Raw genomic sequence first — 21,173 nt, forward strand, 5'->3', positions numbered from 1 at the left:
ACCAGAATGATGAAGAGAGAGCAGCTCAGTGAAGCGGCTTAGTGAAGTGGTCAGCGTTTATCTGCAGCCTGATAGTCTGACATTAAACATCATGTGCTCATTCACTCATTAGTTTATTTTTAGATTACTGATAATTATTCTCGGATGCTGGACAGAAAATCTGGGGAGCAAAATAATAGAGTTGCATACCTTCATTTGTTTATAATGAAAAATACATAGAATAATTTTAGAATATTAGGAATATTTGAACTACCTCACTGAAAATGCTAATTTGTGTAATGTATTGTATGTTGCTCATTATATCGTACTGTGTCTTGTATTGTACTGTACTGTGTGTCTACATTGTATGTTGTGTATTGTGCATTATATTTTTTATTGGATACTGTATTGCATTGTATGTTCTTTGCACACAGTAATGCATGCATGCACATTTTCACATTCACAGTCTTTCTTGTATGTCTTATAGCCAGTGTTGAGTGTAATGTGATTACAAAGTAATTGTTGCTGTATTCAGATTTATTTTTCAAAAAGTAGTGCTTTTAAAAAAAGTAAACTGTTTTTAAATGCATCAACAAACTGAAAGAGGGTGAGCTTTAATGAATTTATTCTCCACCAAAGAGCCAGAGATCAAGCCCATCAAGGCATCAGTGAGTTGAAACAAAACACTGTCTGAAGAAAAAGCTGAAAATATGTGCTGAAAGATGTGGTACGAGATTGCATGCCGAATGACCAATAGGCAGAGATGCCTGTTGAAAGCAAGCCTGATGCTGAGACGGCCTGACAGCTTCTGTTTGTGTTAATGCTTAGACTGTGATCGGGATTGACTGTGCTGTCTCGTGGAGGTTATGCCATTGCCAGTAGTGCGGCTGACACAGTGAATGAACCTCCTCCACATCAGTTCATTCTTCTGCAGGAACCTCAAAATGCATCCCAGCACCACAGAAGGTTTCGGAAACGTTCCTATTCATTTCTCAGCCATGATGCATGAAGCTCGCTGTGAAAATGATGTGCTTAGTAATAGGGCACAGTATGCTGTCAGCCCGAGGACCCTGATCTTTTCTTGCAGACCACAATCCCACATTTGTGCATGTACCGCACTTACTTATAGGATCTATTTTAGATTAGGGATGTAACGGCTTAAAGGTTTCACAATATACCTCGGTTTTAAAACGGACGGTTATCATACCGTTGAAATCTTCTCATTGATGGTACTGCATGAAGATAAAGACAGATTTTTTCAGAACTTTTCTAAAATCCAAATTATTTTAATTAAGACAGAATCTGCGACATTTACACAACATCATATAAACTTGGCTAGATAAAATAAATCTTTAAATTGCGCATGTCCGAGCCTGAACCTTTATTTCTGTCGCCACAGAAGTTGAAGTCCGCTGTCTGGGATTACTTGGCTATGTAAAAGACCCACGAGGCACCATCAATGTTAATAGTTACCCAGTCTGTAAAGTTTGCTGCAAAAAAGTATCGGCTCAGGCGGGAAACACTTCAAACCTTAAGCACCATCTCCATGAGCACCATCCCATGGAATTTGCGGAGATGAATGTAAGTGGAAATACAGTACACAGGATAATAAATTATAGCCCGTTTCATAAAAACACCAGATTCAATGTAGTTTTACATGATTTGTAATGACTAGTTAGGCTAAAGTTATGTTTATGCTTTCTGTCACATTCACAAATGCAGCAAACAGATTTAAGACCTCATTCAACTTTATGATGTGCCAACTGTTTGTTCTTTTGCCTAAGTGCAGCACAACAGCAGGCCAATGTGTTTGATAATACTAATAATTGACAAATATGCATGCAAGAAATTGACAGTGAAACTGTGGCAGAAATTGTCAGTATTGGACAAAATGCCAATAAATAAACTGCACATAAATAATATATTTTCAGTAAGTATTGTAGAATTGAACTAAATCACAAATGCAACAAATTACTGAATGCATGCAAATGCATATTTTAAGTGTTAACCTGGGCAATAATCATTACAAATGATTACAATTCAATTTCATATATCATAAAATAACAATAACAAAATGTTTTTAGTTATAATCATCTGACTACTGTACATGTTGCCAAAACAATTGTTATTAATGTTTACCTGTTTGTGATTTTTTTTTTCTTTTTCTTTTTTTACTTTGTCGGATTAAGAGAGTGTACTGATGTTCAAGATAAAAAGTTAAAGGATTAAAGTTGAAGAAATCCAAAATAAAGTTCAAGAATTGGTTATAACTGAAATATTTATCTGTGTGTTTATCAGAAATAGCCTGTTTCATAACCAAATATTGAACTGCTTTTAATATTATCAATGCACCTAAATACCGTGAAACCATAATACCGTGGTAATTTTTGTGACGGTTATCATACCATGAAAATGTCATACCATTACACCCCTATTTTAGATGTGTCTTCGCCTTAGGATACGACCACATCCTCTTCAGAAGGAGGCTGGCTGTGTAAAATGCTGGATAATGCTGAACTAATCTAAGAGTAAATATAGCTGCAAGCATTTCAGCATACATTTTTCAAACAATCCAAAATGGCTGACTTCCTGTTGGGCAGAGCTTACGACTATCAGTGTGAAAGTTGTCCAGCTTGATGAGATCTATATATGTACAAAGTCTGGTGACTCTAGCTCAAAAGGGATGTGCTACAAAGCCCCCCGAACATGCCCATCTTCTAGGTGGCGCTACTTGTTACATGTGATGTTACTTTATTGTTTCGCCATGGCGACATCGTTCAAAATATAAAAAATCTGTATGCAGTTTAGCATCTAAAATGTCTTGGCATGATGTTGCACAAATTTGGTGCCAGTTACATGAATCCCCTAGGAGGAATATTTAAAAGTTGAAAGATTTTCAGAAAATCAAAAATGGCCGACTTCCAGTTGTTCGGCTTGATGAGAATATATGTACCAAGTTTGGTGATTCTAGGTGAAAATGGGGGTGCTACAGAGAACCTGTTACATGCCCATTTTAAAGGGGGCACTACAGAGCCCCCCTTACATGCTCATTTTCAAGGGGGTGCTACAGAGCCCCCCATGCATGCCCCCCCCCCCTCCCCTGCAACTTTGCCCAGCCCTATGGCTGACGACTTTGATGTGTGTGCAAAATTTCAAGAGTTTTCACCCATGCTAAGTACCCCAAAAGTACCGAAAACCTTGAAAGAATAATAATAATAATAATAAATATAACTGCAAGCAGCGATGATGGGCCCAAGCACAATGGGTCAATTTCCATCCAGTGGCTTTCGGAAAACAATACAAGGTGGACACAAACATTTGGCATTTGATATTATTCTAAACAATTTTGAAGCAATTTGGGTAAATATAAGAAGAATATTTTAAAGTCTGTTGTAAGAGCCACACTTCCTGCTGCCAGGTGGCAGTGCTCTGACTGTGAACCAAAATAGTCACATCCATGTGATTAGCCCCCAAGTATTTGTACACAGCCCTGGCTCTGTAAATGGGACAAAAACAAAGTGGATCAGACCGATCCACACAACAGTACTCCAGCCAATCATCAACAGGGGGTGGTTCTTGTGCATACACAGGATGGGGGTTGGGGGCAGAGTGAGAAATTCATTAGAAGAGTGACGGAAAATCTGGCTCATGCGAACTTTCTAAACTCCAAGGAGGACAAATGGCTGAGAAACAGACCAAGAGAAAAAAGTCAGATGAATATAAACTAAAAAAGAAAGATTATGATAAGTTGAGGGCTAGGAGCCATGTCAACATCGGTGAGGCTTTTCAGCTATGGAGAGACATAAAAGGCTTGAAGACGGATGCAGAAGTTGCTCTTTTTCTCCTCGATAGGTGGGTAACATAAATTTAGCTATGTTTCACATGCTGTTGTTGTGATGTTAGATTTAGTAGCAGGAGAATTGTGAGTGTCTGGAACTGGTGTGCGTAAAACCGTCTCATGTGCATGAATTTGAGGGGCGGAGCTTCCAAAGGAGCACTGAAGGGAGGGGTGAGTTTGTTTTGGCAGTTGAGTTCGAATATCAACAGTGTTTCTCAGAAATCGCTGAGTGCACCTTTAATGCATTGCAGTATTTAAGATATCAAATATTCCTTTACAGTTTTACATCAGCAGTGTCTTGACATTATTCTAAAGAATTTTGAACCAATTCATGTAAACACAAGAGGGCAATTTCAAAGTCTATAAAAAGTGCCATACTTCCTGCTACCATTTGGTGGCGCTATGACCGTGACCCATAATAGCCACATCAATGTGATCAGCCCTCATTACCAAACATACAGCTGAATTTTCATCAAAATCACACAATGCACACAGAAGATATAACGAACTTCCTATTTTCCATTTTCGCCATGGCTACACCGGTGAGATCTATATATGTTCTAATTTTGGTGACTGTAGGTGAAAATCGGGGTGCTACAGAGGCCGTCTTACACACCCATTTTAAACCTGTTAACTGTCACTGGCCAACAGGTGGCGTTTGAGTGTGGCTACAAAACAAATGCTTCTGTTTTATATCAAAAACTTCATCAAAGTTCACAAACCTGCTATCAAATTAAAGCTTAAAAACTCAACTTTCATCTTCTGCAGTCTAATTTGCAATTAGAACATTACAGTGAAAAACATATTTTAAAATGTTAAAAGAGTGCATTTTTAAAACATGCGAAAGGTGAGCGACAGTACGTCCTGGTTACTTTCGTAACCTCCATTCCCTGATTACCTGATACCACTCATTCAGGTTTTGTGCTGAGGAGCTGAGACAAGGTCCCAGCCATTTCAGCGGGTAGTTCAGTGTTGTGGCAAGAGGGACACAATGTCTCGTTCCCTCCATCAGGGAACGGAGGTAACGAAAGTAACCAGGACGTTCCCTATCTGTCACTCACTCATCGTTGTGTCGATGTAGTGACACTAGGGGTCCCTATACAAAACGCCACAACGACTGAACTGTGTTACGTGGACTGGCGGTGCGAGACGGGCAGACTGCTGTGTGCCTCATAGCCAGTGCACCAGGCCATCACGTAACCTCCCCCAAAGCTCTTATGAGCGTCGAACGGTCTCTTTGGGGACAAGTCGACTGCCCAAAAAATAGGGACAGGCTAGCCCAGCCATGGCCTCTTTTCCTCTTTTTTCTCCCCAAAAAGAGTGGAATTTTGTTTACTGACTGGGGGCCATAAGTGTCTACGTCTGAAGGGTGTCACTCCCAAGGGGAAGATACCGCGGAGACCACACCCTGCCCAGGGGGAGGGGGGTTTTAGTGGAAATACATCACATGGTCTCACAGAGTCTTGTCAGAAATATGTCATGTGGAGAAGTCCCATGGTAGGTCCTACCCGAGGGGGAAGGGGCTCTACAAACACGGTGACTGGGGCAGAGGAACCTCTGCCCAAGGAAGACGCAGCTTACCGACAGGGAAACGATTTAGCGGAAGATATATCATATGTGGTCACCTACAGGGAACCAGTGCATGTGGAGCACCTTTCCCAGTACAGGGCTTAGTTAGCACATGTACTGGGCCGGCAGCGAGTTTCTCCGCAAACTCGTCTGCCACAGGGCTAAGGAGGAAAGTCATCCAGGGATCACAACTTGATCATGAACATGACTGGGAGTCAAAGCGCATGTCTTCACCTCAGGGGAGGGGAAAGGCGCTATGCGCAAGTGGTACACCCGACCAGCTGTCCTGGAACTTACCTGCTTGTACCTGACAATACATGGGACAAGACCGGTTCAACCCGGAGATTGTAGAACCTCGAAAGGTGTTGGGTGTTGCCCAGCCCGCTGCTCTGCAGATGTCTGCTAAAGAGGCACCATTGGTCAGGGCCCAGGAGGCCGCCACGCTCCTAGTTGAGTGGGCTCGTAGCCCCATGGCGGGCGGCACATCCTGAGCGTGATATGCCATCATGATGGCGTCAATGACCCATTTGGCAATCCTCTGTTTGGAGACAGCGCTCCCTTTCCGCTGACCGCCAAAGCAGACAAAGAGCTGCTTGGAGCTTCTAAAGCTCTGCGTGCGATCCAAATAGATGCGACCAGACACAGCAATGCCAAGGCTGGGTCTGCCGCCTCCTGGGGCAGCACTTGCAGGTTCACCACCTGATCCGTAAACGGGGTCGTGGGAACCTTGGGCACATGGACTGAACTCCAGGCACATTTCGTTGACAGAGAACGCCTGCAGGTCCCCTACCCTCTTGATGGAAGTGAGTGCAGTCAGGAAGGCAGTCTTCAAAGAGAGTGCCTTTAGCTCAACTGACTCCAGGGGCTCAAAGGGAGCTCCCCGTAGACCCCGAAGGACTACCAGGCATGGTCTGGGGGATCCAACCTCCTAGCACCTCTCAGGAACCTGATGATCAAGTCGTGCTTCTCCAAATACTTACCATCTACTGCATCGTGATGTGCAGAAATGGCAGCTACATACACTTTCAAGGTGGAGGGGGACAGCCGCCCCTCCAGCCTCTCCTGCAGGAAGGAAAGCACCGATCTGACTGCGCATCTCTGGGGGTCTACATGTCAGGAAGAACACCACTTAGCGAACAGATGCCACTTCAAGGCATACAGATGCCTCGTAGAGGGAACCCTAGCCTGAGTGATCGTGTCTACCACCACGGGTGGTAGGCCACTTAGGTCTTCCGTGTCCCGTCCAAGGGCCAGATGTGGAGATTCCAGAGGTCTGGTCGTGGGTGCCAGATGGTGCCCCTTCCCTGAGAAAGAAGATCCTTCCTCAGGGGAATTTTCCAGGGGGGGGGGGGCTGTCGCTAGGAGCGTGAGGTCCGTGAACCATGTCTGGGTGGGCCAGTAGGGTGCTACTAGGATGACCTGCTCCTTGTCCTCCCTGACCTTGCACAGGGTCTGTGCAAGTAGGCTCACTGGGGGAAACGCAGTCCCGGGGGCCAGCTGTGTGCCAGTGCATCTATACTGAGGGGTGCCTCGGTCAGGGCATACCATAGCGGACAGTGGAATGATTCCCGGGAAGCAAGCAGGTCCTGGAGACCTGCTCTAGGGGAACCCCTGCCCGTAGAAACGCTAGGTTGGTCCAAGGGCTGAAGAAGAGGTGACAGATCGACGTGACGACCATGCGATGTGTCCCATGGCGCCATGCCCATCTCGGGACTGGAGTCTGAAGCCAGTGCTGAAGCGGTCTCATATGCATCAACCCGAGCAGTGTGGCCACCGCTGAGGATGCCATATGCCCCAGGAGCCTCTGAAAAAGTTTCAGTGGGACCGCTATTTTCCGTCTGAATGCCTTCAGACAGTTCAGCACCGACTGTGCTTGCTCGTTCGTGAGGCACGCCGTCATCGAGACCAAACCGAGAAAAGAGATGCTCTGAACTGGGGAGAGCTTGCTCTTTTCCCAGTTGACCCAAAGCCCCAGCTGACTGAGGTGTGTGAGCACCAGGTCCCTGTGTGCACACAACATATCCCTTAGCGGGTCAAGGGCTGCCTCTGCGACCTTTGTGAAGACGCGAGGGGACAAGGACAGGCTGAAGGGGAGGACCTTGTACTGGTACGCCTGGCCCTCGAAAGCAAACCGCAGGAAGGCTCTGTGTTGAGGTAAAACTGAGACGTGGAAGTACGCATCCTCAAGGTCTACCGCCGTGACCAATGTTGATGCTGGACACTCGCTAGAATGCATTTTTGCATCAGCATCTTGAACTGGAGTCTGTGCAAAGCCCGGTTCAGTACTCGCAGGTCCAAGATTGGCCGCAACCCACCGCCTTTCTTCGGTACGATATAGTAGGGGCTGTAAAACCCTTTCTTCATCTTGGCCAGAGGGACAGGCTCTATCACACCCACAGAAGGGTACTTTCTCGTTCTCGCCCTTCACCGAGGTGAAGCGGATGGCACTGAACCCGGGCAGGCACCTGGCGAACTGAATCGTGTAGCCAAGTCGAACGGTCCGGGTCAGCCATCGCGACGGGTTGGGAAGCGCAAGCCACGCTTCCAATCTCCGGGCGAGGGGGACCAAGGGGACAATCTCGTCGGATGTACCGGCGGGTGGGGCCTCGCAGCGGGGCGGAGCCTGAGGCACCACGTCGAGGGGGCTGGAGCCCCGACTTCGTGGCCATGCTGAGTCTGAGAACATCGAAGCACTTACCTGGCTCTGGATACCCAACATAGGGACGGTCAGGGAGGGGGGAGGAGGAAAGACATTCCCGCAGTCCATCAGAACTGGCCTGGCGTGGGTGTGGGTGTGTTTGTGCCACACAAACTGGGCATGCAGGGGTGGGGGGACTGCCCCTGGAGTGCCATACCTGCCATAAAGGAACGGTGGCCGGTGGTCGTGATAACGACAGCTGTGACCCAGGGAATGAGGAAACCGCTCCTTTTCTGAACGTGTAGGAATCAAAGAAAAGGCAAATGATTCTCCTCCCAGCCCTCCACCGGGGATGGAGTGGTCTGCTTACCATCTCTAGGCCTGCAGCAGGTCTCCATGTGCCTGGATCGCCCATCTCTGGGGCACTTCGAAGCCTTCCTCAGGTTCTTGGGGCCGGCCGTGAGACGGGTGGCATCTGCTTCCTGCAGGAGCGGGCTGCGGCGGGGCCGGTGTTGTTGCGGCAGGAGGACGCCCTTGGCGACGAGTAGATGAGGTGCGAGGTCTTGAACCGCGCTGATGCAGGATGTGCTGAATAGACTCCGTCTGCTGTTTCACCGGCGAGAACTGCTGGGCGAAGTCCTCAAAGGTTTCGCCGAACAGGCTGACCTGGGAGACAGGGGCATCAAGGAACCGTACCTTGTCAGCTTCCCACATCTCAACCAAGTTGAGCAATAGGTGGCGCTCCTGGACAACCGGGGTGGACATGGCCTGCCCAAGAGGCCGCGCTGTGACCTTCTTCACCCAGAGAGTGAGATCGGTTGCCGAGCGCAGCTCCTGCATCAATCCTGGGTCAGAACTACCCTTGTGCAGTTCTCATAACGCCTTGGCTTGGTGCACTTGCAGGAGAGCCATTGCGTGCAGGCCGGAGGCAACCTGTCCAGCAGCACAGCAGGCCTTAGTCGCCAGAAACGACGTAACCCTACAGGCGCTGGACAGGGGTCTCAGGCGGCCCCGCCAGGTGGCGCCGTTTTGTGGGCACAGGTCCGCTGCAACCGCCTTATCCACCTGGGGAATCGCCAAGTACTCCTTGGCAGCATCAGACTGGACAGCCCCCTCTCCGATGCTGCAATCGAGAGCTCATCCACTTCGTGAGTGCCGAAACGAGATCACAAACTCGCCCTGAGACGAGCCAGGAAATACACACAAACGGAGAGGCATCTTTAAAAAGACGTTCTCCATTAATGCCACTCTTTTAGAAGGGAAAATATATTCTTTCAGTAGGAAGAATATACTCTTTTAGCTGCTGAAGCTCCCAGGAGCGTTCTCTGCACTTCACCAGTGCAAGAGGGGGAGAAGCCGCTGTAATGTGCCGTAAATCCAACAGCTTTTCGAGGTGAATGGATCGGCAGAGTAATTCAGCTCGCTGAACACAACCGCTCGGCTCCGTAGAGAAAATCTGAATGAGTGGTTGCGAGCCAGCTCCTTTTATACCCGTATGTCCGGGGGAGTGGCATGCAAATTCCACTCGCCAATTCCCATTGGCCTTTTTTCAAAGATCATAGGTGTTCGGGGCTCCCAAGGGTGACCTCTAGTGTCACTACTTCGACAAACGTCGAGTGAACTGCAAGAATTTCAATGTGAGGATCCACTGATGAATATGGACTCAACCATTTTATCCAAAACATCTAAAATAAGGGGTAAAATTGGGAAAAAACCCGACTGATCCTCTATTTTTTTGTTATCATGTAATCAAAGATTTCTAATTTCAATAAAATATTGATACTAATTTGTTTTTTTTTTGCTATCAAAATAGATGTCTGTGGACTCTTCCATGTATTTTGAGCCCATCCACACCTTGATCTGTGATTCACAGCCAGATCTCTCATTCAACACAGGTCAGACACACCGTGGTATTACCAGATGCACATTGGTTATTTGCCTGGATCAATCTGGCCAATAGATCTCTAATAATGGTTTGACTGGTAGGTCATGTAGGCAATAGTGTGAGGTTTCCATGGTTATATAGGCTGGCCTTTCTCAGTTCAGAAAGCGGCATCAACCACGTGATCATTTGGAGCGATCCAGAGGAGGGGCTCTGACATCCAAGCTGTCTGGAGGCACAACGTCTCCCACTGCTGCTGTGTGTGCATGACCTATCAGACCCAAAATAAAATGTTCTCACTCCTTTTTTTGATGGATCTATGCAAACATATGATGCTTTGGATAAACTAATGTATTTGGTAGAATTTCCACACAGTTTTGATGAGGAATACTCGATGTATGGTTGGGAGCACATGATCTGCCCTGGTTCTCAGAGCAGCTAACGGGCTAAAGGCTATTACACACCGGCACTCTTCTAATGTTCATGCATAAGCACACCTGAGCATTTTATTACTTTATTGCATCATCTAGTGACATAAGACAACTCTTGAATAATTTAAGGCAGAAAAAAATATAATATATTTGTTGAAAATAGTTGCTGGCTCCAACTGCTAACAGCACTTACATTGTAACCAGTTATTTTAGAAGTTATTATAATATTTCTAATCTTGTAAATGTCTTATATAATGTTGTGCAATAAAATGTCACTTCACATGTGGTTTGAGAGGTGTTTCTAACATTAGTTTTGTTTAGATCCCAAACGTTATATTAGGGGTGGGCGAAATGACCAAAATCTTATATCACGATAACAATATATATCACGATATAGTTACATTTTGTTTTCCTGAAAAATCAATAAAATTGTATTAGATATTATGTCGCAATGTGTAGTTTTAAGTATTCCACTCAGTGAATTAAATACTTTATAAATGAAAACTTATATAACTTATATCATTTTCTCTTTATTTGCAAGTTGACAAACATAGTTAAAGTTAAAAAATGCCACATTTCAGTCTGATGATGTGCACTGATCTTCTTTATATTTTTATTATTATACTTATTATTATACTTATTATTATTATTATTATTATTATTATTATTATTATTATTATTAACTTTCCTCAAGAAACATCTTCTCAAAGCAGTGCAACAAAGAAAATAACATATAAATAAAAAATTATCCAAAAACACTTAATTAGGCTCTTAGTGTTTTTAGTAATCTATTAAAAGAAAATATAAAATATCTGAAGGAAAATACAGTATGGATGGTTTGTTTCCTGATTCCAAACATCATTCAAACTAAATTTTAAAAAGGGTTTTGATGTATTTTAAAAACCCACATGACATTGAGAGAAACCAGAATGAGTAGCGTGTGTGATCTTCGCCTTTTCTGTCACAGGAGCACAAATGAAGGGACTGGGATGACTTCAATACTCATGCGCACTTATGTGTTTCAGATTGCGCTTCCGTGCAACACTCGCACAAGACACAGCTGCGTGTTTGGATGGGAGGCATATTTGGAGTGCGGGATGAATCTCATTGAATTTGCCTTGCCGGTTGCTCAAGTGAAATTTCGGGCCTCAGAAGCTGATTCAGTGACATTTTCTTGCATTCTAGATGTACTTTCATCTAATAACACGTGCAGCTGTCAGTGAAAAACCATGTGTTTCATAATGTCTCTCAGTCTCACATGAAGCTCTGACCACTAATAGACATGCGCACATGAATATTTGCATACTGTATTTTGACATACACAATGTACAAGCCTTGCAAATTGCTGTTTTCTGCTCGGTATTGCGTTTTCTAAAGCCAAATCAGTTACACACAATGGAAGATGCACTTTTTCCTTCATAAACTCCTCTCATTCAAATGAATTTGAGGAATGAGCAATCACACCACCTCACTCCATTTATCTGACAGAGTGCGTACGTGTTATGTGCTGTACACATTTTTCGTGTGGCAATTTTGTGTTACCACGATAGAGATGATAATCCAAAATAGTTGGCAAATTTCTACCAATTTATCATGTCTACCAGTATATATCGCCCACCCCTATCTTATTGTCCCACCTTTATGGATTTTTATGAGAAAAAAACGCCCAGTCCTGTCCTTAGAAAAAGCTTTCATATAACTGATCTTTTTGTATTATTGTTCTCAAAAACATATCAAGACATGGTCAGACAAGTAGCTTTAGTTCCTTTGTGTTTTCTTGCCAATTCTTGCTTAGTTTCCTCAGATAATTTTGCAGATGTGGTCTTTTGGGAATCATTCACCAATGGAGCTTGGCTGTCCTCTATTGGACATTTCTGGTGCTGCTTCTGAACAAATTCCCACCAAACAGTAATTTTTTGATATATCGACCTAAAATTTGGAACAGAACTGGGTTAGACATATGGCTTTGATTTTCTAGTATTTTTACATTTCACCTGATATTTTTTGTAAATTTTATTTATATAAAACATTAAAAGTTTGCGCAGTATATTTTCCTTACAATAAACTTAAACTTATATAACTTTTTATTTCACTTTAAAAGCTTTCACTTGCACAATAAACTGCCAAGTCTCTTCTTCAAAAAGAGAACAGGCTTAGGTCTGTACTCCCTAGCATTCATGAGTTACAATAGTTTAAGTTTGGAAAGGTCATTTTCTGTTTTGTTTTTCAAGAAAGGGAGTGACAGTTAACAGGTTGAGTTAACAGGTTGAGGGCCCCCATCAACCTGTTGTCTTGACATTATTCTACAGAATTTTGAAGCAATTCATGTAAACATAAGAGGGCAATTTCAAAGTCTGTTAAAAGTGCCATACTTCCTGCTGCCAGTTAATAATAGTTAATAATGCCCATAATAGCTGCATCCATGTGATCAGTCCCCATTACCAAACATACAGCTGAATTTTCATCAAAATCACACAATGCACACAGAAGATATGTCTTTAAACCAATTTTTTTGCCATGAATGTATTGCTTAGCCATAGCGACCCCGCTCAAAATATCAAAAATCTTTTTGCAATTTAGCATCTACAATGTATTGGCATGATGTTGCACAAATTTGGTGCCAGTCACATGAATCCCCTAGGAGGAATATTTAAAAGTTTGGAGTCTGGGATATTCAGAAAATCCAAAATGGCCAACTTCCTGTTGGGCGAGCTAATGACTGTATGAAAGTTGTTCAGCTTGATGAGACCAATATATGTACCAAGTTTGGTGACTCCAGGTGAAAATGGGGGTGCTACAGAGACCCCGTTACATGCCCATTTTAAATGGGGTGCTACAGAGTCCCCCACACGTCCATATGTGAACTTTTGTCCAGTCCTAATGGCCGATGACTTTGATGTGTGTGCAAAATTTCATGAAATTTTAACCATGCCAAGTGCCTCAAAAACACCCAAATATAGGAAGAAAGGAATAATAACAATTAATGTGTTGCCATGGCAACAGTACTTAAGATATCAAATATTCCTTTACAGTTTTACATCAGCAGTGTTTTGACATTATTCTAAAGAATTTTGAAGCAATTCATGTAAACACAAGAGGGCTATTTCAAAGTCTGTTAAAAGTGCCATACTTCCTGCTGCCAGTTGGTGGCGCTATGACCGTGACCCATAATTGCCATATCAATGTGATCAGCCCCCATTACCAAACATAAAGCTGAATTTTCATCAAAATCACACAATGCACACAGAAGATACAAGGCACATCCTGTTTCCAATTTTTAGCCATAAATGTATTGCTTTGCCATGGAGACACCATTTAAAATATCAAAAATCCCTTCGCAATTTAGCATCTACAATGTCTTGGCATGATTTTGCACAAATTTGATGCCAGTCACATGAATCCCCTTGGAGGAGTATTTCAAATTCCAGAGCATGCATTTTTCAAACAATCCAAAATGGCCAACTTCCTGTTGGGCAGAGCTTATGACTGTCCACACGAAAGTTGTCCAAATTAATGAGATCTATATATGTACAAAGTTTGGTGACTGTAGCTCAAAAGGGATGTGCTACAAAGCCCCCTGAACATGCCCATTTTCTAGGTGGCATTACAGGGATGTGCTACATGTATGAACATTTGCCAAGTCCTAATGGCCGACGACTCTGATGCATGTGCAAAATTTCATGAATTTTAGAGCATGTTAAGTGCCCCAAAAGCCCCTGAAACCTTGAAAAAAAAACAAGAACAATAGGGTCTCCGCAATTTCTGTGCTTGGGCCCTAATTTAGCTGCAAGCAGTGATGACGGGCCCAAGCACAACTGGTCCATTTCCACCCGGTGGCTTTCGGAACACAATGCAAGGTGGACACATGCATTTGGCATTTGACATTATTCTAAACCATTTTGAAGCAATTTAAGTAAATATAAGAGGACTATTTTAAAATTTGTTGTAAGAGCCACACTTCCTTTGACCATGATACAAGATAGTCAAATCCATGTGATTAGCCACCAAGACTAAACATGCATCTCAATTTTGATCTAAATCACACATTGCACACAAAAGGTATGTGACACTTCCTGTTTCCCATTAATTTAATGCCCCACCATGGCAAAAACCATTCGATATATCAAAATCTGTTAGCAAATTTAGCATCGTCAATGTCTTGGCATAATGTTGTCTAAATGTGGAGACAGTCTCATGAATTACCTTGGAGGAGTATTTCAAAGTTCAGAGACTGCAATATTCACAAAATCCAAAATGGCCGAATTCTTATTCGGCAGACCTAATTACTATAATTATGAAAGTTGTCCGGCTTGATGAGAACTATATATGTACCAATTTTGGTGACTGTAAGTGAAAATAGGGGTGCTACAGAAGCCGACTTACACACCCATTTTAAAGGGGGCACTACAGAGCCCCCCCCCTACATGCCCATGCGTGAACTTTTGCCCAGCCCTAATGGCCAACGACTCTGATGGGTGTGCAATATTTTAAGCATGCCAAGTGCCTCAAAAACATCCAAATATAGGAAGAAAGAATTATAACAATTAATGTGTTGCCATGGCAACAGTATTTATGTCAAATATCCCTTTACAATTTTACATCAGCAGTGTCTTTACATTATTCTAAATAATTTTTACATGAAGCAATTCATGTAAACATAAGAGGGCTATTTCAAAGTCTGTTAAAAGTGCCATACTTCCTGTTGCCAGTTGGTGGCGCTATGACCCTGACCCATAATAGCCACATAAATGTGATCAACCCCCATTACCAAACATACAGCTAAATTTTCATCAAAATCATACAATGCACACAGAAGATATAAGGACCTTCCTGTTTCACATTTTTAGCCATAAATGTATTGCTTCGCCATGGCGACACCTTTCATAATATCAAAAATCAGTTTGCAATTTAGCATCTACAATGTCTTGGCATGATGTTGCACAAATATGGTACCAGTCACATGAATCCCCTAGGAGGAGTATTTAAAAGTTCAGAGCTTGCGATTTTCAGAAAATCCAAAATGGTGGACTTCCTGTTGGGCAGAGCTAAAGACTGTGAGTATAAAAGTTGTTTGGCTTTATGAGAACTATATATGTACCAGTTTTGGTGACTTTAGGTGAAAATGGGGGTGCTATAGAGCCCCCCTTACATGCAACTTTGCCCAATCCTAATGGCCAATGACTCTGATGTGTGTGCAAAATTTCAAGAGTTTTCACGCATGTTAAGTATCCCAAAAGTACAAAAACCTTTAAAAAAGAATAATAAGAAGAACAATAGGGTCTCCGCAATGAAATGATGAGGTGGCAAAGCTGTATATTCCAAACCAGATAAGAGCTGATGCTCAAATTATGAGTATAAGATTTATTTCTGTGCACAGTGTGCTTTCATCACATGCACCAATTAAAAGTGTATGCATTGCTGATATTATCAGCCCTATCATTGCCTCAAGCCCCCCTAAAATGTCTGACCCTAATGCATTGTTACAGTGGTGTCCAAAAGTCTGAGAGCACTAGTGATAATGCTTCTACTTTACATTTTTGTAATTGAATGCAAATCTCTTCATTGCAAATTATATTATCAGCAAAACCATTTGAGTGAAAAGTTAAACTGAAAAACAAGTATGGAAGAATTTATTTGTGTTTGTGTCACCCTTTTGCTTTATTGACAGCATGTACTTGATCTGGCATGAAAAAAGCCTGATGATCGTGTTCTCCAGCATGCACATTTTCCGCATTTATTACTAGAGCACATTTAAAAACAACATATGTTGACCAAAGTGCTGTACAGTAAATTAATAAAACATACAAAAGAGAAAATACACTAAAACATACACACACTCACACACACACATGCAGAAAAGAAAAAGAAACATAGACAGTTACAGCAAGTTCAACATTTCTGCTCAGAAAAGGTTACATTAGATATTTGAGCTTAGATTTGAACACATTGATTGTGGAGGATGTTCTAATATCATTTGAAGACCTAAGAGGCCTGGAGGGCTGATACACAGATAAAAGATCAGAAATATAAGAAGGAGCCAACCATGAAGCCCCTTGAAAAGAAAGAATAAAACGGGATTCAGTATTTAATATTAAGCCAGTGAAGAGAAGTTATTACAGGTGATATCCGGTCTCTTTTCCTGGTTCCAGTCAAGAGTCTGGCAGAAGCATTTAGGACTGACTGAAGGCATGATACAGATGACTGAGGAACTCCCATATATAATGAGTAATAATAATCATGGCTAGATGAAATGAAGGCATGCACAACAGTCTACAGATATTCAGATGACAGAAATGACCCTGAGTTGGAAGAAACTAGCTTTTACAAGGAAAAACCCCAAGATTTCTTGCTTGAGCTTGTAAGTTAGCAGATGCCCTCAGGAGGGCCAAAGACTAAGACTTCTGTCTTTGAGTGATTAAGCTGGAGAAAGTTCACAGCCATCCAACTTTTAATGTCACTTTGAAAAGGGACATATAACTGGGTATATAAGCATACCAGTGGTATGAGATTTTTTGAGTGTCCAAATATCGAACCTAAAGGATGCTTTTTTAAAGAGAACAGAACAGGACCTAAAATGGAACCCTGAGGTAGCCCACAGATAATGGGAGCAGTAGAAGAGTAGCAAGCCCCAAATTCAAAAGGGCAATCTAGGGCAGTGCCCTGAATCCCAACCCACTGATTAAGGCGCTCCTAGAGAATTGTGTGGTCTGTAGTGTCAAAAGCTGCACTATAAGGTCAAGCAGATCTAATATGACACAGTCCCTTGAATCAACAAACAGCAGCAGATCATTTGAGACTTTAAGGACAGCAGACTCTATGTACTATGTTTAGCTCTAAACCCAGACTGGAATTCATCTTGGATGCCATTTTCATTTAAAAAAGAGTAGAGTTGAAAAATAGCCTTCTCCAGGACTTTAGATTAAAAGAGAGTTTAGATTTTCTCTGATAATTATTTAAAACTGATGGGTAGAGCATAGACTTTTTTCACAGCATGTTTAAAACAAAATGATTGAGAAGGATTTGAGAATTATCCAAATAGCATCATGTGTGCTTCAATGGAAGCAAAGAAATCTGTACAAAGGACTTAAAGGGATAGTTCACCCAAAAATTAAAATCCTCTCATCATTTACTGACTTACTTTCTTCTGCTGAGCACAAATGAAGTTTTCTAAAAAATGATTTTTAGAAGAATATTTCAGCTCTGTAGGTCCATTCAATGCAAGTGAATGGTGGCCAGAACTTTGAAGCTCCAAAATGGACATAAAGGCAGCGTAAAGGTTATTCATAAGACTCCAGTGTTTTAATCTGTCTTCTGAAGTGATATAATAGGTGTGGCTAAGAAACAGATCAATATTTAAATCCTTTTTTACTATAAATCTCCACTTTCACTTCCACATTCTTCTTCTTTTGTTTATTGGTGTTTCGCATTCTTCGTGCATATCGCCACCTACTGGTAGGGGCTGGTCAAAGGTGGAAATTCATAGTAAAAATTTACTTAACCCTTTCCAGCCGGAGCGTTCAAATTTGGGAACAATTATTCCCATGGTTCCTGTCTCAATATCTTCGCCGTCCAATCACCGATTTTATTTCTGAAAACTGCCAGATACTCATGACAAAATAAGCTAAAAGCACATATGATTGGTTAAGGGGTTACTGGGCGTGAATAATAAATGTATCGACATCAGCATCATCCTCCATTTGCCTGAGCGGAGCCAGAGAGGATATCCTGGGAGATTACCTCCAGTGTTGGACTTACTGCTTCAAATTGAAAACTGAGGCGATCTTTCGAGGTAAGACAAGTTATTTAACATGTGTTGTCAATATTGTCTATTGAAAGTCAAAACGTTTTAGTTACGAAGCATTTATTTGTAGGAGTAATGCTAGTTATTTCTGGAAAAAATGACATGACCATCGGCGTTCATCGGACAGGCAGCTAGCCTCTATATTTAAGCAAATTTCTGTGAAACTTGCTAAATAAACATTAACTAGCAATACTATGTACATTTTTAACTAAATATAAAAAACATTTTTTTTGCCAATTTTGTCACTTGTGAACAATCCGCCTGAAGTAATGTGAGGCAAAGAGCAGACGCTGTTCAGAATTTTTTTTTTTTTTTTTTTTTTTAGCTGTTCAGACCTGCCTGGAAACTGGCCTGCTAGTTAGATAAGTTATCTAGCTTGTTGATTTTCCCATGTAATAAAAAAAAAAATGGTAGATATCTTTCTATAATTTAGCAGATAGCCTTACCCATCCATCACACAGTAATGATTTTAGATTGTGTGTAGCTTCCTGTTCACAAGGAAAGTGTGAGAGGGCTGTCTGCAGTTGTTGGACATTCTGCTTATTCTGCAAGCCTTTGGTGACTATTTAGTGTATGGATTTGTGAAGAACACACTGCTGGCTACCAATTGTGTACTTTTTTCTGTTGTAGAGATGGAAAGACTATGGCTCCCTGCTTTTGAGGGCATGAGCACACAGGAGGAATATCTGCTGGACCAAGAACTACTGCAGGAAGACCCGGACCACGAGGAGATTGAGGATGAGATGGAACCTGATCCCCAGCCAAGAACATCAACTGGGTATATATGAATGTGTATGTATTGTTTGTTTCTATTTCTCATATGACTGATACTCACAGTAACACTAACACTGTTACTCTTATTATTTTGGGTATGGCTAGCCATTCTCACACAGGTCCCAAATCAGCTAGAAAGTGTAAACGCTTCCCTGACTCTGTTTCTTATCCCTCGTACTCTGATATCGATTCACAGGCACCAAAACCTCTCCCATTTAAGCCTAGCCGTCCATTCAGTATTGACTTAGGTAGCGTGTGTCAGGTTGTGCGGTCAACCTCCAATATGATGTTGTGAGAAATTGACTTTTTCATGCTGTTTTTTACTCAGGCTGTAGTTGCTGAGATATACAGCTTTACAAACCTTCAGGGGTGGGAGCTCATCCTAAACTGTCCGTCATATTCCAGCTACCAAGGAGCTTGGATGGAGGTGACCCCCGATGAATTTTAAAAATGTCTTGGGTTGCTCATTTACATGGGGTTTTCAATTCTCCCTGATTCCCATCGTCATTTGGGAACCAAGTCACTTCAGGGCTCGTGGGCGAGGGGATTTATGTCGCATGACCGCTACAAGGCTCTTTTAGCAGCTCTACATGTTGTAGACCCTACCACAGAGGATAATCAGGATCGCTTTAGGAAGTTGCGTTATCTTATGGACCACCTCAAACAAAAATGCCAGCAGCTCTTTCAGCCTAACCAAAATCTCGCAATAGATGAACGTATGGTCAAGTCTAAAGCTCGGTCAGGATTTAAACAATACATGAAGGGCAAGCCTACTCGGTGGGGTTTTAAATGATGGGTAATTGCAACATCAGACTCGGGGTATACTCTCGACTTTAATGTTTACACAGGTAGTCATAATGGGCATGTCACTGACTTGGCCACCAAAGTAGCTGAAACGTTACTGCAGCCATTCAAAGACCAGGGCCACAATGTTTGGTTTGACAACTTTTACACGTCCCCATCTCTTATTGTTAGAAATGGGAACTAATGCCTGTGGGGCATGCAGGGTGAATCGTAAACTGTGTCCTACAGAATTTAAAGACATCAAAAGATGGGAACGCAAGACAGCTCGCGGGGATATGAGGTGGTGTAGGATTGAGGGGAATATACTTGTAATTCAGTGGAAGGACACGCGTGCAGTTACATGCCTCTCCAATTTCCACAATGCGAGTGGCTCAACCGAAATTACTAAGTTTGTAAAAAATTATGGCGACTGGACAAAAGAAGTAGCCCTCCAGCCCACTGTCATCAGCGATTATAACAAAAACATGGGCGGTGTTGATAGGTCAGACCAAATGATAAAATCTTACGACGTCCTACAAAAGAAATGGTGGAAGACTCTTTTTTCCACTTCATAGACATTGCCGTCGTCAATAGTTTCATATTGTTTAAGGAATGGCAACACATTCATGCTGCACCAGGGGATGAGCATAGACCAGTGAACTTAACCCAGATAGATTTCAGAGAAAACCTGGCTCGTCAGCTGGGAGGTATCGATATTCACGCAAGTTTCCCTTTGCATACACCTAGGCCTGTAGTCCCTCCTTCGTCATCACTCCACACAGCCCATGTCCCTAAATTTGAAGAGTCCTCTAAGAGATGTTGGCTATGCTATCGGAAAAGTAGGACTGAATATAAAACTAAATTAGCTTGTTGCACGCCGGAATGTAATGGCAAAAGACTATGCTTGGTTCGCGATAGGAACTGTTTTCAGTCTTGGCACTCAGCTGAGTGTGACCAGTTTCGCAGAGAGGCCTAGGCTGGGTTGTGTTTACTGATGTTGTTGTTCTCCCCCTCCCCTCTTTTCTCCCTCTCTTCTCTCCACAGGTATTGCAGTTGTTAAGTATTTATGAATTTAAATACATTCTGTTCCTGCACTCTTTATTAAAAATGTATTTACTGTAGATAGTTCAAAAGTTTGATTATGTATGTTTTGCTGTGTAATTCGTGTGTAATTCTAATGTTCAAATTAAATAAAGTGTGTGTTTTATTGAACACATAAAATGTATATTTCAGAGTTTGTGTCCTTCAATTTCAGATGCAATCTCAATTTATTATTACAGGTGCTCAAAATGAGTATTTGAGGAGTGGTCATGTGAAATGTATCTTAACCTTCTAAATGTTTATTTTATTCCGTTTTCCCACTAATCACTAGAGTGGTCATAACTTTTAAACAATAGATTATATTTCTAATTTGTCTGCTATTCTACATTGCCCACGAAATTATGTATATTTCATACACTCTAAGTTTCCCTCTAGCT

The sequence above is a fragment of the Myxocyprinus asiaticus genome, chromosome 28 (assembly GCF_019703515.2).
Source record: "Myxocyprinus asiaticus isolate MX2 ecotype Aquarium Trade chromosome 28, UBuf_Myxa_2, whole genome shotgun sequence".
Classification (NCBI taxonomy): domain Eukaryota; kingdom Metazoa; phylum Chordata; class Actinopteri; order Cypriniformes; family Catostomidae; genus Myxocyprinus; species Myxocyprinus asiaticus.